General features: G+C 41.0%; 1 protein-coding gene and 1 pseudogene across 1 annotated transcript in view; one reads left to right on the top strand and one right to left on the bottom strand.

Moving 5' to 3' along the window:
• The window catches only part of Csmd1 (CUB and Sushi multiple domains 1), a 1532231-nt gene that overhangs the window by 623928 nt on the left and 891920 nt on the right, over positions 1-16383 (top strand). The gene's annotated exons all lie outside the window — the stretch shown is intronic.
• Positions 13067-13191, bottom strand: LOC115062630 (annotated as a pseudogene).

Genomic DNA, 16383 nt, shown 5'->3' with positions numbered 1-16383 from the left:
GAGAAAGAGAAAGAGAAAGAGAAAGAGAAAGAGAAAGAGAAAGAGAAAGAGAAAGAGAAAGAGAAAGAGAAAGAGAAAGAGAAAGAGAAAGAGGATTAAAACAGTTTCAAAAATGTAATGAAAGCATGAACATTCATATGTTCTAATAGTATATGAAGTACTTTGATAAGAATATTGTTTCTATGTCTTACTCTCAAAGAATGAGGTAAAGGTATGCTAATTAATGTGCTAAAATTTAATAATTTCCACAAGTGATTTTGTGGGCTTGCCTGCCTTTCAAAGGACATATTTTCTGTTTATGTTAAGACTTTATATTCCCAAGTCAACAATCACATTAATACATAGTCATGGGGACATTACAGCAATGTACCAATGTTAAAAATACAGAAGAAAATATACTACAAGAGCAACATATTTACATGTTACAGATAATAATTGGTTTTCCCTGTGTCATTGCGTGACTTCTCAGAATTCTATGACATCATTTAACAGGGATACTTGTTTTGATTAATGTAAATTATTAAAGCCTTTGCATACTTGTCTACCAATGAGAAAGAATGAAAACTCTATACCAAAGAGATTAAACCATTCATTAAAAGTCAGAGGTAGACATTCCCATGGAAGCTTCTGAGTTTCTCAGCAGATTAAATAAGGGGAGGAGAAGCCATCTGGAAATGTTCCCACATACTGTGAGTGATTCCTGTCATGTATTTACCTATAGTGATCTCTCTAAAGGTAATGCAGTGGGAAGAAGGGCAATAGGGGTGCCCAGGTAGCCTTTCTTCATCACTCTTGCCTGTACAGACATCCTTTCCTCATTGCTCAGAAATTTTGCAGAGGGGAACAAGGTAAACTTGGTTATCAAACACACAGGAATATGGAAGCGGTGCTGGAGGGTAGCTGCACTAACTCATAATATTCTTTTTTTTTTTTTTTTTTTTTTTTAGTTTTTTGACACAGGGTTTCTCTGTATAGCTCTGGCTGTCCTGGAACTTACTTTGTAGACCAGGCTGGCCTCAAACTCATAATATTCTTGAATGATACTGTGTACCTTCCCTGGACTCTCCATCCAGTCTTGATGCTCTGTATTGTTGAATTCATCTTGATTATGTCTTAGTGAAATTCAGCATAGGGTTGGCGCCTGTTCTAATTAGGGTTTCCATTGCTGTGAAGAGACACCATGACCAAGGAAACTCTTATAAAGGACAACATTTAATTGGAGCTGGCTTACAGATTCAGAGTCTCAGTCCATCATCATCAAGGTGGACTGAGCACTGCAAGAGCTGGCACTGGAAAAGCTGAAAGTTTTCCATCTTGATTTGGCTGCAGCCAAGGGGAAACTGACCCGTCCCCACTGGACAGAGCTTCAAAAACTACACCCACAGTGATAACCTTCCTCCAACAAGGCCACACCTCCCAACAGTACCAGTCCCTATGTGCCCAGAACATTCATATAATACATTCTACTACCTGGGCCCCATAGGCTTGTTCAAATATGAGTGTATAGGGGCCATACTTATGCATGGCGTCATGCAAAACACATTTAATCAAACTTCAAAAGTCCCATAGTCTATATCAGTCTCTACAATATTAAAAGTCCAAAGTTCAAAGTCTCCTCTGAGATTAATGTGATCCTTAAATTGCAATTTCTTAATAAACGAAAATCACAGAGCAGATCACATACCTCCAACATCATGTGTGGATCCAGTGTCTGGGATCCACATAGGATCTTCTGGGCTCCTCCAAAAGACTTGGGTCATTTCTTCAACTAGAGCACTTTGGTCCTCCACTCCACTGCTGCTGCTGCTCTTGCCTCTGGTGTCTTCAGTATACTGGGGTCTTCTGTTGCAACCAGGCTTCACCAAAAGTCCCTCATCAGCTCCATTCATGGTGCCAAGCCTCAGCCTCTTTGCATGATCCCTTCAGTCCTGGCCATCAACTAAAACTAAGGCTATATCTCCACCAATGACCTTTCCTGGCCTCTCAGCTGCTTTCAATGACCCTTTTATGCCTTCAAAACCAGTACCATCTTGGTGGTTCTTACATGTTACCATGTCTAGCTGCAGCACAAGATACAACTTTGTCTATCTCTGGAACACAGATTCTTTGTGCTCTCAGAAAATACATCCCAATACTTAAGTGATGCTTTTGTCTTCTTAATCACCACTAATTTCTTACCTCCAGCTATCCAACATCAATTGTCTCTGTAGTCCCTTCTATTTTTTACTCTAAATCCAGAGACACATGGCTGAAGCTGCCAAGTTCTGCTGCTTGCTGGAGTTTCCTGCCCCTGTCCCCTTGTTCTATTTCATCCTTCACTGTCTAAGTTGGCCGTCCTAGAGCTTTCTCAGTAAGCTAATCTTCAACTCATCTTTGCATGCTTCTGTCTCTTGAGTTCAAGGATTAAAGGTGTGAGCCACAACCTAAGCTTTTTCTACTTGGAACTTGCTCTGTACCAGGCTGGCCCTGAACTCAGAGATTTGCTTGCCTCTGTATCCTGTAATTACAGGTGTGTACCATCATGCCTGGGCCGAAGCTTTCCATGGCCACTATTCTTCAAAATCTGGGTCAAAAGTCTTTGTAATTTAGCCTCAAGATCTGGATCAAAGGTCCAGTCAAGTTGACAACTAGGCAGAGCCACCACAGCATCCTAACAGCATTTCCTGCTTAAAACATGAATTACCTATGTACAACAAAGCTCTTCCTTATTGTTTAATATTCATGGACTTTGGTAAATATTCTTTTGAGGATGGCTTACAAACTGGAAAATGATTGGAAAGTGACTGTCTCTGGGAGCACCAACTCTACAGCACATGACGCTTGTCTAACACTGAGTTGACCTGGTGTACTTTGCCGTGCATAGCTAACTCTCTTAACTCTTCTTCCTGACTCCATTATCTTTGTTTATCTGGTAATTTAGCCATTGATAGTATCTGCTTTTATTCACTTCTGAGTCACCCCAGCTTCCTGGACTTTTTGTGATTAATGTTAGTAAATTCATTAATATTTGATGTCAAAACTCCTATTAATCTCCTACAACATGTAGCTCCTTATTTCAAGTCCCTTAAACAATGCATTGATTTACTTCAGTCGCTCTCAATTGCCTTAGCTCTTAAAGGAACTTCCCTCTCCTATAGCCTAGATAAATCAGATGCTGCAAGAAACAATCCTCCATTTTAAGGAAATCCTCATTACACATTTTAAGAAAGATTTGGCAATTCCCCAACTATTTTTGAAAGAAACCCATCTCCATAATCATTGTTATGGTTTTTAAGGCATAGTGCACATAGTGCTCTTGGTTTACAAATTCCAGAGAATTTTAAGTCCTAAATTTCTCTAAAATCCCTAATGCCAGAGAAGAGTCTTTAGAACTGCCTCAAATTAGATGGACCTGGAACTTCCTGATCCACATTGCTGGGACAGCTTTTGAAGCTTCTTTACAATCTCCATCAGATTATTTCATTCCCCAAACTGCAGCATATAGATTCAACATAATAGGAAACAGAAAACAACTAAAGATTATCAGGCATTGCATGGTAATCGCTGTGAGGAGTTACATTGATTTCCCACATTTTCTGTACCTAAGGAGAAAGATTACAGTGAGATTTCACTCATCATCCATGATTTCTGTGTTGTTACTGTTAGACTCTCTGTGTAAGAACACTTGGCAAAGGCATCCTAAGGAGAAAGATTTTCACCTTTTGCTCACAGCTGGAGGTTACAGTCGGCCACACAGCTGGAGGTTACAGTCGGCCATGCTAGAACATCATGGTGATGCGAGCTTGAGGCAGCTCATCATCTTGCATCCATGGTCAGGAAGATGGGAGAATGTTGGTTGACCAGAAGCCTATTAGAGAAGAGAATGTCACTCTGGAGGGAGGATAACAAGGAGCCAACTGTCTGAATCCTGGGCTTCCCTACAGGAGTCTCCTGAAGATCTTAGGCAGCTACTTCATATGTCACGCTTGCCTCCCATGTATGAATAGATATAGCTAAGAGGAGAAGTGAGCAAGATCAAGCTTATGAATCCCCTTCTGTTTCTCCCAAGAGTTAAAGGTCACATGACTCCCCAACTACCAACAATTCTTCTTTCATGCTCTCCCCAGAAAGTCTAAAGCTGTGTGTATAGATGACATGTTCATTATTTTAGCCTGGGAGCATATCACGAGAAGACAAAAAGACTCCCTAACCTTTCATGCCTATTGTCTCAACTACTTTTCTATTTCTGTGGAGGGACACTGTGTCCAAGGCATCTTACTTTTCAGAAAGGCATTGGATTCGTGGCTTGCTTACAGGTGCAGAGGTTGAGTCCCTGATGATCATGGTAGGATGCATGGTGGCAAGCAGGCATAGGCTGGAGTGGCAGCTGAAACCTGATATCTTATCTAGCAGTGGTGCTAGTGTGGTGTGGTGGTGTGGTGGTGGTGTGGTGGTGGTGTGGTGGTGGTGGTACATCATTGTAAAACCTCAAGGTCCTCTCTGACAGACACACCTCCTCCAACAAGTCCATTTTTCCTAGTCCTTAAAATAGTCCACCAACTCGGGACCAACTGTTCAAATATATGTGTCTATGGTAGGCCTTTTTATTCAAACCATCACACCTAGAAAACCTCTCCTGGCCTGCTTTCCTCTTATTTCATAGTTTATCACATTAATGGCCTTACTACATATACATTATATTATTCTGACTCTCTATCCATTATGTAGTGATCATTTTCATATGTTGAAAAATTTCCAAGCACCAACTTTGATGACTATGATATTTTAGAATATTATATGTATACATAATATACATATGAAGCAATCTTGTAGACTAGAGCAGACTAGTATTCTAAAATATGAAGGTTTCTTACATGGATCTTCAAGAGGGAATAAATGACCATCTGTTAACTGAGAGGGAGGGATGCTCCCACTGACGGTCCTGGATGACATAGTCCACATTATTTTTCAAAAGCTCACAAACTCCACAAGTTCTGGCAGCTGTCTGAATGGTCTTCACCTTGAAATGGATTCCAAGCTTTGTCTCTAAGACAATTTATTTAAAAGAAGGGGAACTATAGTTGATACAATTCAGAGTACTGACCAAAAATGTGTATTAATATGGGGTGTGGGCATATGGCTTGATGGATCAATATGAACACCTAAGTTGGAATTTCAGCAACCATGTGAAGATCCAGATTCACACACATGCAGGGCAGAAACAGAAGGGTCCCTGGGAAGTTCTGTCTGTCAGCCCAGTTCCAGGTTCAATGAAAGAACTTGTTGCAAGGGAATACAGAATACAATAGTGACAGATAGGACACTGGGATGTCCTTTTCTGGAATTAGTCCTGATAAATTACACACACACACACACACACACACACACACACACACACACACACACACACCATGCACACAAACTAAGAAAAATAAGTTCATATTAAATTATGCTTTTGGCTATTGTCCTGTTGTATCATGATAGATTTATTCTCTGTTCATTTGTGGAGGGATGTTCCCTTGTTTAATTTACAGCTCTTTGATTACTAGGGAGGTTGCAATTTCATGTTTACTAATCATTCCTAATTACATATTATGAATCTTTTGCCCTTTGCCCTAAAGCATTCTTACATGATGGCATTAATGAAGGCTGACAATTTTCTTATCTACTTTCCTTGAAAAATCACAATTCTTTCATGCTAATATGTATTTTTAATCTATCACTTGGAGACAGTTGTCTAATTTGGGAGTCTTATGCTAATGAAGACCTATATGCTGCTTAGTGAGTTCTGAGAATTCACAGTGATGCAAAAAATTATGCCTGGTTATACAAGTTAATTTATCTTTTCAGTTGAGATAGGCAGAAGGTATAAAAATAAGGGGCAAATTAATTTGTCTCATTTGCTTCATAAACCTATTTGGCACTGAAATTCTTTGACAGCTTAAGTGGTATCTTGTCAGTTGGTGGTGGACTGTGTAGCCGTTCTTGATGGATGGTCTCTCTATTTCTGTGCCCCTGCTCTTTCTTTCTCTCTTTGCCTTTCATTAAATATCTCTCAACTCCATTTTTCACCTGGGCGAGAGTAAGTCCACCATTACTGGAAGAGCTTGAGCATTGAATGATTTCTGTTCTGTCCACTTGAGGGTCTGAAGACATGTTCTAGAGCTTCTGTTGAGGTTCTGCTCTGGGCCACCTATTGGGCAGAACTTATTTGTGCGATAGGGAGACAAAGGCCCAACACTGATGAGGAGCAGGTCCTACAGATAAATCATAAGGGCAAGCTGGGCGGTAGTGGCACATGCCTTTAATCCCAGGACTTGAGAGGCAGAGGCAGGCGGATTTCTGAGTTCGAGCCCAGCCTGGTCTACAGAGTGAGTTCCAGGACGGCCAGGACTGCACAGAGAAACCCTGTCTTGAAACAACAACAACAACAACAACAACAACAAAATCATAAGGGCATGAAGTTACCTTGCAGATGGATAGACTTAGTTCAAAGTGTAGAAATGCATTGTAGACATGAGGCAATGAATAATTAACAATTAGAAGAGAACTTCCATGAGGAAATGGTATCCAAGGATAAGAAGTAACAAAGACAGGGCAGTACAAGGGGCTGACAAAAGCCAATGGGAACAGTGTGGGATGAGATTATCCAGGGTGTTGACCCCATACTGAGAGTATGGAATTTGACATGCAATAGAAGGTCCTTAATAATATTGAAATAGTAAGATTACAAGCAAGGCTTTATTAGAAAATAAGTTGTCTGTAGTATGAATTATGGATTCCAGGGGTGGTTTGACCAAAGCAGAAGTTAGCAATAGTAATAAATACAATCTGTTCCTACCAGCATACTACCTCAAGAAAAATAATCAGACAGAAAAAAATGGCTACAAAGCACAGATGTCAGAACCTAGTACATATAATTGTATTTATATTACCACAATAATATACCACTCTATATGACAGAATTTTACATAAACACACATATTAGATGAAAACAGACCATATATTTTCTCATTATAAGAAATGAATATTTCATTTTCACTATAAATACAATATTTATTTCTTTTTCATTATAAGGAGGTACAAAAAACATAAAGAAAAGTCCTCTTAGGTTGGATTCCTTACATTTATATTTGTTGATAAACCTGGAATATATTGGGAGATCCAACATGGACTTTCTGGATGTGAGCTAGGCCTGCTCTTCTCAGATTTAGTAGCAGCTTTCTGCTCTGAAAGCATCCAGAAGACAAGGAGGCAGATGGTTCTCTGCAGATCAGTGGAACCGTTTCCAGGTTCTGACTCACAGCCTTAGTCATCTCATCATCACTTAAGGATATTATCTGTGCATGTATGTACAAAAGTAGATGCTCATGGGTAAAGAACAGAAAGGTGGCGGGTGCCAAGTGTTGTTGTTGATTTGATGGGAAATGGCCAGGACATCGGAGTTTCTTTTACAGTAAAAGAGCAGCTGCTTAAAGACTTCAGTTGCTCAAGATCTTAATGTTGAAGGCAATTATCAGATCCCCAGGTAAGAGGCTGCCAGACTATCACGGGACCTCTTGAGTAGACAGCACTTCTGAGCATGCGTCCAGGAATTCCACTGTTCCCATGAAATGCCACTGAGTTAATGCCAATGGTGCGCTCCCGCCTTTGTTGGTTGAGAAAGGACATGAATATACTGTATTAGAGGCTTGGATCACACTGACCTCCCTGACAAGTCACAAGCTTGGGACATTTACATGCCAGGGACATTACCATAATTAAACAGAAAACTAAAGAAGCTGTGCTAGGACAAAGGAGACAGTGATCTAAGACAATAAAGTCCTGACTTCCTTTCTGTAGCCTGTGGCTCAGTGAAAGAATCTTACCTGTGGTCAAGAGGATGAGGATGCTGATGTCTGTAAGCCTGGCACTCCCATTTATCCTTCAGGGTCTCAGGGATGGTTTTTACCAACATCTTGTGATGTAGGACAAATATCAATATAACTCTTGGTCTTAATTACACAAGGTTTACAGTCTCTTATGAGACCCAAGCTGGTAATACACTGCTGCAGTGTGGAAGCAATACTGAAAGTATGTTGTCCTTATATGTAGTAGCAGGCCCTTTACCTCCCTGTGACAATCCTTAAAGGCTCCCACAGTGGAATTATCCTCTACCATCACTATCCATCCACATTCAAGCAATCTTTTGCATAAGCAACCTTTGTATAACAGGCTCAATATGTTGTCTACAAGTTAAGATGCCTGTGTCAACTCCCCTTGTCTTCAAATTTATTGAGTATAGTACAGCATCACATTCAGGTATAAAAGCTGGGGCACTTTTACTGTCATTGACTGACTACACTGGCCTTCGACAGATGACTCCATATCACTGTTTAAGCTTCTATTAGACACATGGACATGCAGCCCCTTCTCTCAGGATTATTTGTGTGTGTGTGTGGGTGAGTGGATATTTAGTGAAATGACTGTCCTGCAGGCAGCTCAACGGGTTCTTGCTCTCACCTAGGTGCTAGAAGATGGAGGGTGCTAGAAGATGGAGCTTACCATCCAGAAAGTGTTGCTGCATAATTCAGTACCTCCTACTATTCTCTATATAAAGAAACGGTGTCTCTGAGATGATGCTTAACATACAAGCACTAATTCATAATGACTCACGGAACTAGCCTTTACTACTTGGAATCTCTTCGGGATAAAAGGAGGAGGTTCGGTACATTGGCATTGAAGCCATACTTCACTTAATGGAGGAATAAGCTTTCAGAAAGGCATGGCATGATTATTTCATCATTATAATAATAGCATATATTGTGCTTATGTGAATCAATCCAGCCATATGGGTTCTATAGTTCAAACTCTGATTTTCACATGTACAAAGCAAAGCCTCTATTGACAAAGCCAACTCCCAATATCCGAACATTGATTTCTCTCCATCTTGGAAGGGGGAAGTCCAAGATCAGGATTCTGACAGATCCGTGTCCATGAGAGACATGTCTTTGGGCTCATATGGTCTTTTGATGTATCTTTATATGATCAAAGGGGTATCAGTTCTCTTGGCCTCTGTGATATTCATCACATTTATTATGGTATGTGCCACATGCTCAAATCAACTCTAATCAAATCAATGCCTAATATTACTATGTTGGGGAAAAGGTTTCAATATGTAAGTTTGGGGGCTAAATATGCACTTGGGTAAGGAATGTAGTTTCTAAAAATTACCAACCCAGAAACTTCAGCTAAGTAGCAACTTAGGCTACATAGGCAAGATGCAAAAATAGGGCCTTTAAAGAACCTGTAGGAAAAGTGAGCCACCTATATGAAATAAAAAATACTTCATAGAGTGCCTATATGAACTATGTATCCATCTGCACATGAGCCAGTGTTTATTCTTACAAATGTTAATGTCAAAGAGAAAAAAAGGAAAAGAGTGGGGCTAAAGTCTATGCTTTCCATATGAATGTTACTAACTCTGTTAAAATGCAAGCCATTGTTCCCCAGGCTGAGATGCAGAAGATTAGCTGATTTCATTTTCCAACTGTGTTGTTCGGTGTCAGTGCACGGAACAATGAGCTTTAATAAACCTAGGGAGACAGAGCCACACAGTTTTGATCTGCAGGTGCATCTAGACATCACCACCACTTCTCTGCTCTTCCTGTCTCTTCCTTGTCTTATGAATAAGAAAATTATGCTTGACTACAGAAAACTTTATGGAACAAAGAATCCGAGTGAACTTCAATATCCTGTTCCTCTACAGCCCTTGTCCAAGAATTTTTGCTGTAGACAAAATGAGGAAAGAAAGACTGTAGAAGTGACTGCTGTCTTTCAATCTAGTCCTGGTTTACATGGGACCTTTGGCATGATGGTAGTGGTTAAGATAATCTATTTCCTGATGGAGATAGTTAAGATAGGCTCCTTTTGCTTGGTGCCAGTGGGTTTGCTGTATCTGCTGAAGCCATTGCATAGGATGAGATTCCTGTGTGTGGTAGTAATTGACAGGAGACCTCTCATCTTCATCTCAATATAGATTCTGAACTTAAAACTCATTTTTACATATTATCTTTTGCAGTTTTGAGAAATTTCCATATAATAGAGTGAGATGTAGTGATTAAATGCCCTTTAACACAAGAAAGTTCAATTAGAATCATAGCCTCACAGAGATTTATTTTTAAGATGGAGAAAGCCAAGTGAATTATTTTAATACATTATGCAATATTCACCGGATACATATTTCTAATGTGACTGAATTCTAAAATAAAAAAAAAGTTGAAGATTAAAATAACAAATATTGAAGTGAAAATTCTGAAGTTTGTGTTATAAGGAAGAAACATGTGTTCTCCATTCTTTGACACTACACAACAAGGACTTGTCCCTAAGGTTATTTGTGGGTAGCTTTGAAAATTAAAGATATTAGACAGGCATGAAGAGGTAATAGGAGAGAAGAAATTGAAGGAAGAGAGGGGACGAAGAAGAGGGGGAACTAGTAAGGGAAAGAGAGGGAGAAAAACAGCAGAAATTGTATGACAATTGATGGAAGTAAAGGAACATATATATTCAGTTCACAGTTGGCTTGCACTAGATATCATTTACACATATCAGTGTTTGTGTCGATTATAACACTTTCTGAGGATTAGACAAATCTCCATTGTCAGTATGTCCTACTGAGGCTAAGCACTGGCTGACAAGACAGACAGCACCTGCTCTGTGGTGTGAGGAAGGCCAGAGGCTATGGATGGTACTGGAAAGAACAAAGCTAAGCAAACATTTTCTAAACAGAAAATAGAAGGCCCATGGAATAATATGATATTAAATTTAGTACCAGCTTAAAACCATACCACTAAAGAACCTGTTATTATTATTAATGATACAAAGTATAAGGTGGCTGTGGAAAAATTAACTGCTAAGTATGAGAAGTAAGATTAAGTGAAAAAATTTTAAAGTCTACAGTGTACCCCAGTAGCTTTTAAGTTTACTTCATTTCTATATTTATAAAGTCTTAGTGTAGCCACTGAATTTTCCATTAATAATACATAGTATTTAGGAAGAAAATTATGAACATTTTTGCAATAACAGATGGAAAAAATTCAACCTGTCTTTAGATGTAAGTGCAATGACTATTAAGGGCTAATTTTTTGGTCTGTGCTCTATCATCCAACCTGACTCAGCAAATATTCAAATGATTCACATATATTAGCACAGTAACCATTTTATTTACTTTGAGCATAATTTAAATTATGTGCCAATTATGATACATTTAATAAATCATTTATTCATTTTGTTAGAATGATAGGTCTTGGATAACACATGTACAATGTGTTGTCTATTATTTATACCATCCTGGGGACCCATCTGTGTCTACTGGGGTTTATCTCTTTGTGCAATGAGTATATTACTATGTAGCTAACTCCCACCTTGTTCTATTAAGTACTGAATATATTAATAAGTACATGTTCTTTGATAACCAACTAGATAGAAGCACTTGATTCTTTTTAAAGTTGTATTTACTACTTTTGAAACTTCTTACTGGTTCTTTGTGAATTTTACATCATGGACCCCAATTCTACTCATTTCTGCCACATCGCCTACCTGCCCTTCACCCTTCCAGCCTCCCCACTAACAAAAAGAAATCTCATTGTAGAAGCAGTAGTGTGTCCCACAGTAAACACTTTGTTCACACTTCTCTGCTTACAAATGTTCATTGCAATCATGGGTTGGCCTGATACCTCTGACTTCAGACTAATCTATTGATATAGGAATCTTATTGGGCCTTCTCTCTTATATTGTTGCCCCGTGTGATGGAGATCCTGTAGCTTTGGAGCTGTAGGACCAACCCCTTTATGCACTCTAGTAGTTCATTGATTGGGTATATGTTGGGGTTGGGCTGATTTAAAGCCCTGGGTCTGAGCCTGGTGGGTCTCTGAGCTGATCAGTCTGCCAGCTTTCCTGCTCTCATGCCTTTGGAGCTAGCTCACCTACCTCCCTACCATCAGGGTCAGCTCTACTATACTGTCCAGGTGAGGTGCAAGCCTTATTCTCCTGCTTTCATGACCCCATGAGGCCAATTCTCCCGCCAGCCTGCCACTGATGGCAAGGGCAAACTGGAGGGGGGAATCTCTTCCTTGCTGATGTCACCATCAGGACTGGGCTTCCTGTACTCACACCCTTGCGGTGGCTCACCCTCAGCCCCCAGATATATGGCAAGCTCTACTATGCTGCAACAGAGGAGGAGCCAAGGCAGCTCATCTGCTGTGATGATCTGGGAGCCATCTCTCCTGCCTGCAATAGATGGCAAGGAGCAAGGTGGTGGTCTACATCTGTGTATTGCCCATGTTGACAGACAAGTTGTGGGGCCAGCTCTCCTGCTCTCCTGACCGTAGGGCATGTCTCGTGCTTGCTTCAAGTGGGAAGGGGGAGCGGGAAGAAGGTATCTCTGCCTTTCCCATGCCACATCAAGGGATCTGAGTGATGGGGCCAGCTCTCCATGCTTTTGTTCTGAGGTGGAGGTGCTCACCAGCAATTCCCTCAACGGGCGGGGCTGATCACTGAGTACTGCAATTTACTGTAGTGGGTTTGGCTTTCCTGGTGTCATGCCTCCAGGGCCAGCTCGCCCACAATGCCCAGGTGACAGGTGGGGCCAGATAAGCACAGCCCTCTGACATCAACATGTCCCCAGGCAACAGGTCAGACCAGGATGTCCACCCTGCCTTTGGTGGTAACAGACCCCTAGTGCTTCAGGATCACGGACCAGATGTTGCCCCTACTGGTACCACAGGCTGGGACTCCACCATGATCCCATGTGGCATCACCACTACTCACATCAGGCTGTTCCTCACTACCCTCCAGTCTCTGGTTCTGCCTCTCTTCATAAGTAGCCACATCCACCTGGTTCCCTTTCATTTCTCCATCCCTTACTTGCTCCTCTTAGAGATGCCAGGGATCTCTGAGTGTCTCATACAGGGAAGGGCTCATCTCAGGCACGGTCTGCCTCATAGCCCTGTGTAGTGTCCCAGGGGTGGTCGTCTCAGGCTAACTCCATGTCTAAGCCCCCTGACACCAAAATAGTGGTCATCTCGGACTCACTTTTTTATTTCCAGGAAATTCTAGACTACCAGTCATTCAGATGTTAATAGGTCAGAATACTGAGTGTAGATATAGCCTCTCCCACCTCTACTGATACACATATGACACAGCAGCCACACCTGCAATGCTTCAAAGTACAGTGCATTTACTTTTTAAAGAATTTTTATTTGTATCACATTTTGTCTACATGTGTGTCAGTGTACCATGTATGTGCAGTACCAATGAAGGCCAGAAGAGGACTCTAGATCTCCATGTAACTGGTGTTGTGTATCGTTATTAGCCTCTGCTTTGATGCTAAGAACAGAACCATGGTCCTTTGCCAGAGCAATGTGTGCTCAGCTGCCGATCCATCTCTGTAGCCCTGATGACCTAAATCTTAATTGAAAGAATCCTAAAATGCTCAGTTAGGCTTGTGAGATGACTCAGGAGATAAAAGAGGAGAATTTGATCCTTGGATTTAAGAAGGAAGGAACAAGTTATTCTCTGTAAATTAAGTCATGGCAAATATGTTTTCTCACACACAAATCATAACGTGTACACACACATACATACACACACACCACTAATAACATAATTTAAAGCATAATTTTAAAAGTTAGTAGAACACTCATTCTGAATGTTTAATTGAGTTTCATATAGGGGATGCTTTACACTTCTGAAATTTATAATCGAGTAGCAGAATGGAGCATTTATCTATACACAAGGACATACCAAATACACAGTGTTCTAGTGGATGAATTATTGGATAGCAAAAGATAATTGCATGATCTTACTATAGATGTAGGAATACAGACTTCAGGCTTTGAAAACGTGTTATATTGTGATGTGAAGAATTCGCTGACCAGGCTCTTACTGCCTGCCAAAGAACTCATAGGCCACTGCAGATAACATGACCAGACTACAGAGCAAAGAGATAGCTTTGTTGCCCTTGGGAAATTTGTGTCTGGGAAGGAAGAAAGCTCACAGTGAATAGGTACATATGTAGAGGGCATCTGGTCAATGTGATGTGAACAATGACAGCAGGCTTGGTGTTGACACACCCTGAGGGAATGGGTTATACTACCATTGGGCATCAAGGAAGGACATCCTTAAGAAAGTAGCTTTAAGATCTGGAAATAGATGAGGGCTGGGTACAAGGCTAATGCTGAGAGCATACCTAAGGGAAGGATCATGGCTAAGGTTTGGAGAAGGGCTAACATAAGGATCATTGCTAAGGGCTGGGAGCATGGCTAAGGATGGTGGCTGGCTAAGGCCTGCCACCATGGGTAAGGTGCAAAGCATGGCTAAGGAATGGGAGCATGGCTGAGGTGGGGAGTATGGCTAAGGGCTGGGAGCAGGGATAAGGGCTAGGAGCAGGGATAAGGAAAATCCTTTAAGGCATCATGAAGAACTGCTGGCAGGTGCTGAGGTTGGGAGTTCTCAAGTCCAAGGGCAAATTACAAAGAGGATCAGAAGAAACAGGCCCCTGAGGAGGGAGAGGTTGACATGAAGCGGAAGTCATAATCTAGAGTGAGGAGCGCCCTCTAGTGGTGACCTCAAAGCTTTCCCTCCAGAGTTATGGAAAGATGCAGGTGGTTCTGGGTTGTGGCCACCCGACTTGAGGTGCAACATAATCGTGTCACTGGTAATTGTGGCACACACACAGAAGACAAGCAAAGGGCCTACAGGATTCGTTAGTTCTGTGGAGAATGCTGGGAAGGCAGGTGGTATGATATGGTAGACCTGGCAGATGTGAGGGTTTGTGATCCCAGGAAAGCGAGGACTGGAGATGGTGCGGTGATTCTCTTACTGGACCATGGGAAGAGATTCGCCACATCTCTGGAACTTTCACCCCCCCCCCAATAACCCAATATGACCTTAAACCTGAAAGTCCCCACAAAACTCCCTCCACCACAGTCATGCCCTTCTAAAAGAGTATAAGAATGTAAACAGAAAGTATTTCTCTCAGGCCATTCCCATACCTGCTTACAGGAGCTTGTTTGAGAATCTGCTGTCTTGTGGCCTTTTGCCATTTTGCTATTCTTAACACATTAAAAGACTTCCTGGGACACAAACTACAAAAGAACACATATTTTTCCCCTGGTGAAAAAGTGTTGTCACTTGTGAGTCTTGCACCTCGTACTAAAGCACAGAGAACGAAGGAAAGCTGGTAAATGTATGCACGTGCTGCATTCTGTTTTAATCTTTATTTTTTAGATAAATGCTAATCTCAAAAACATAAGAAAAGTCGCCCTGTCTACATGTTTAAAGCTTCAAAGTCCATGAGGAGCATCTCGATGTTAAGATACACAAGAAAATCACCCACAGTCTGTGAGTGACTTAGCCAATGTTTAACACATGGTTCAGTAATGAATGGTTCCTATTTCAAAAATAAAAAAAAATTTAAAAAAGTAATATTCTGCCTCTTCTCTCTCATCTTATGTTAATGCATGAGAAATAAGTATTAGATGAGTAAGTATAATGAAGTTTGCTTGGCATAAACAAGCAAAATGTACTTAAGGGTAGATTTTTAAAATTAGCAAATATACTTAAAGGTAGATTTTTAAAATCAGCAAATACTCACTCCTACAACTAGAGGAACTGGGTATGCCCACTGTCACGTGGCATGGGCTTTGTGTGCTATAGGACAGAATAGTGCAAATTGTAAAGTTGAAGAGAAAGATATTCTGCTAATGAGCATGAGCACATATTGGAATTCCTGCGCTGGGGTTCTATGTCTAAACACACATGATACTCAAGTTTAGTCTGCCATTAGAAGTCATAGATCTGACTTGCCAGTACCAGTAGTACTTTCTTCTACCTTCAGTCAACTTCTGGAGCTAGATAGTCCCTGAGGGCCATTGCTCCTCCTCATAGTCCTGACAGAGGCTCTGGGATCTCTGCCGAGCGCATTTAGACTCCACTTTCTGAGGTTAGATCAAATGTGTGTTAGTGCCTCACAAGGGATATATGTTACACAACCTGGTGTGTGCTTCAAGAGGCCAGCTCAGATGATGGCTGCCACATGTGGAATCTTGCACCACAGCGCATGTGTTTACAAACAGGTGCAGGGGAGCCTGAATCACACAACACTGACCGATTTTGCTAAGGAACCATGAAGGACTGCAAACTGGGCTAAAGGAATTTTGCTAAAAGGCATGTGGAGTCATGCCAGGTCTCTTAATGTGAGGCATGTTGCTGAGGAAAATAGTCTTGTGTCTGTGGTAGAACTTACTGGTGACATGGTGATAACCACTTGAGTTGTTGACTCAGGACTTCAGGGACTTAAAATATATATACATTGGCCATAATACTGAGACAAAAAAAAAATTGTGCCCATTTAATTTTCCAAGC

The sequence above is a fragment of the Mus pahari genome, chromosome 19 (assembly GCF_900095145.1).
Source record: "Mus pahari chromosome 19, PAHARI_EIJ_v1.1, whole genome shotgun sequence".
In the NCBI taxonomy this organism is placed as follows: Eukaryota; Metazoa; Chordata; class Mammalia; order Rodentia; family Muridae; genus Mus; species Mus pahari.
This window is presented reverse-complemented; position numbering and strand designations above follow the sequence as displayed.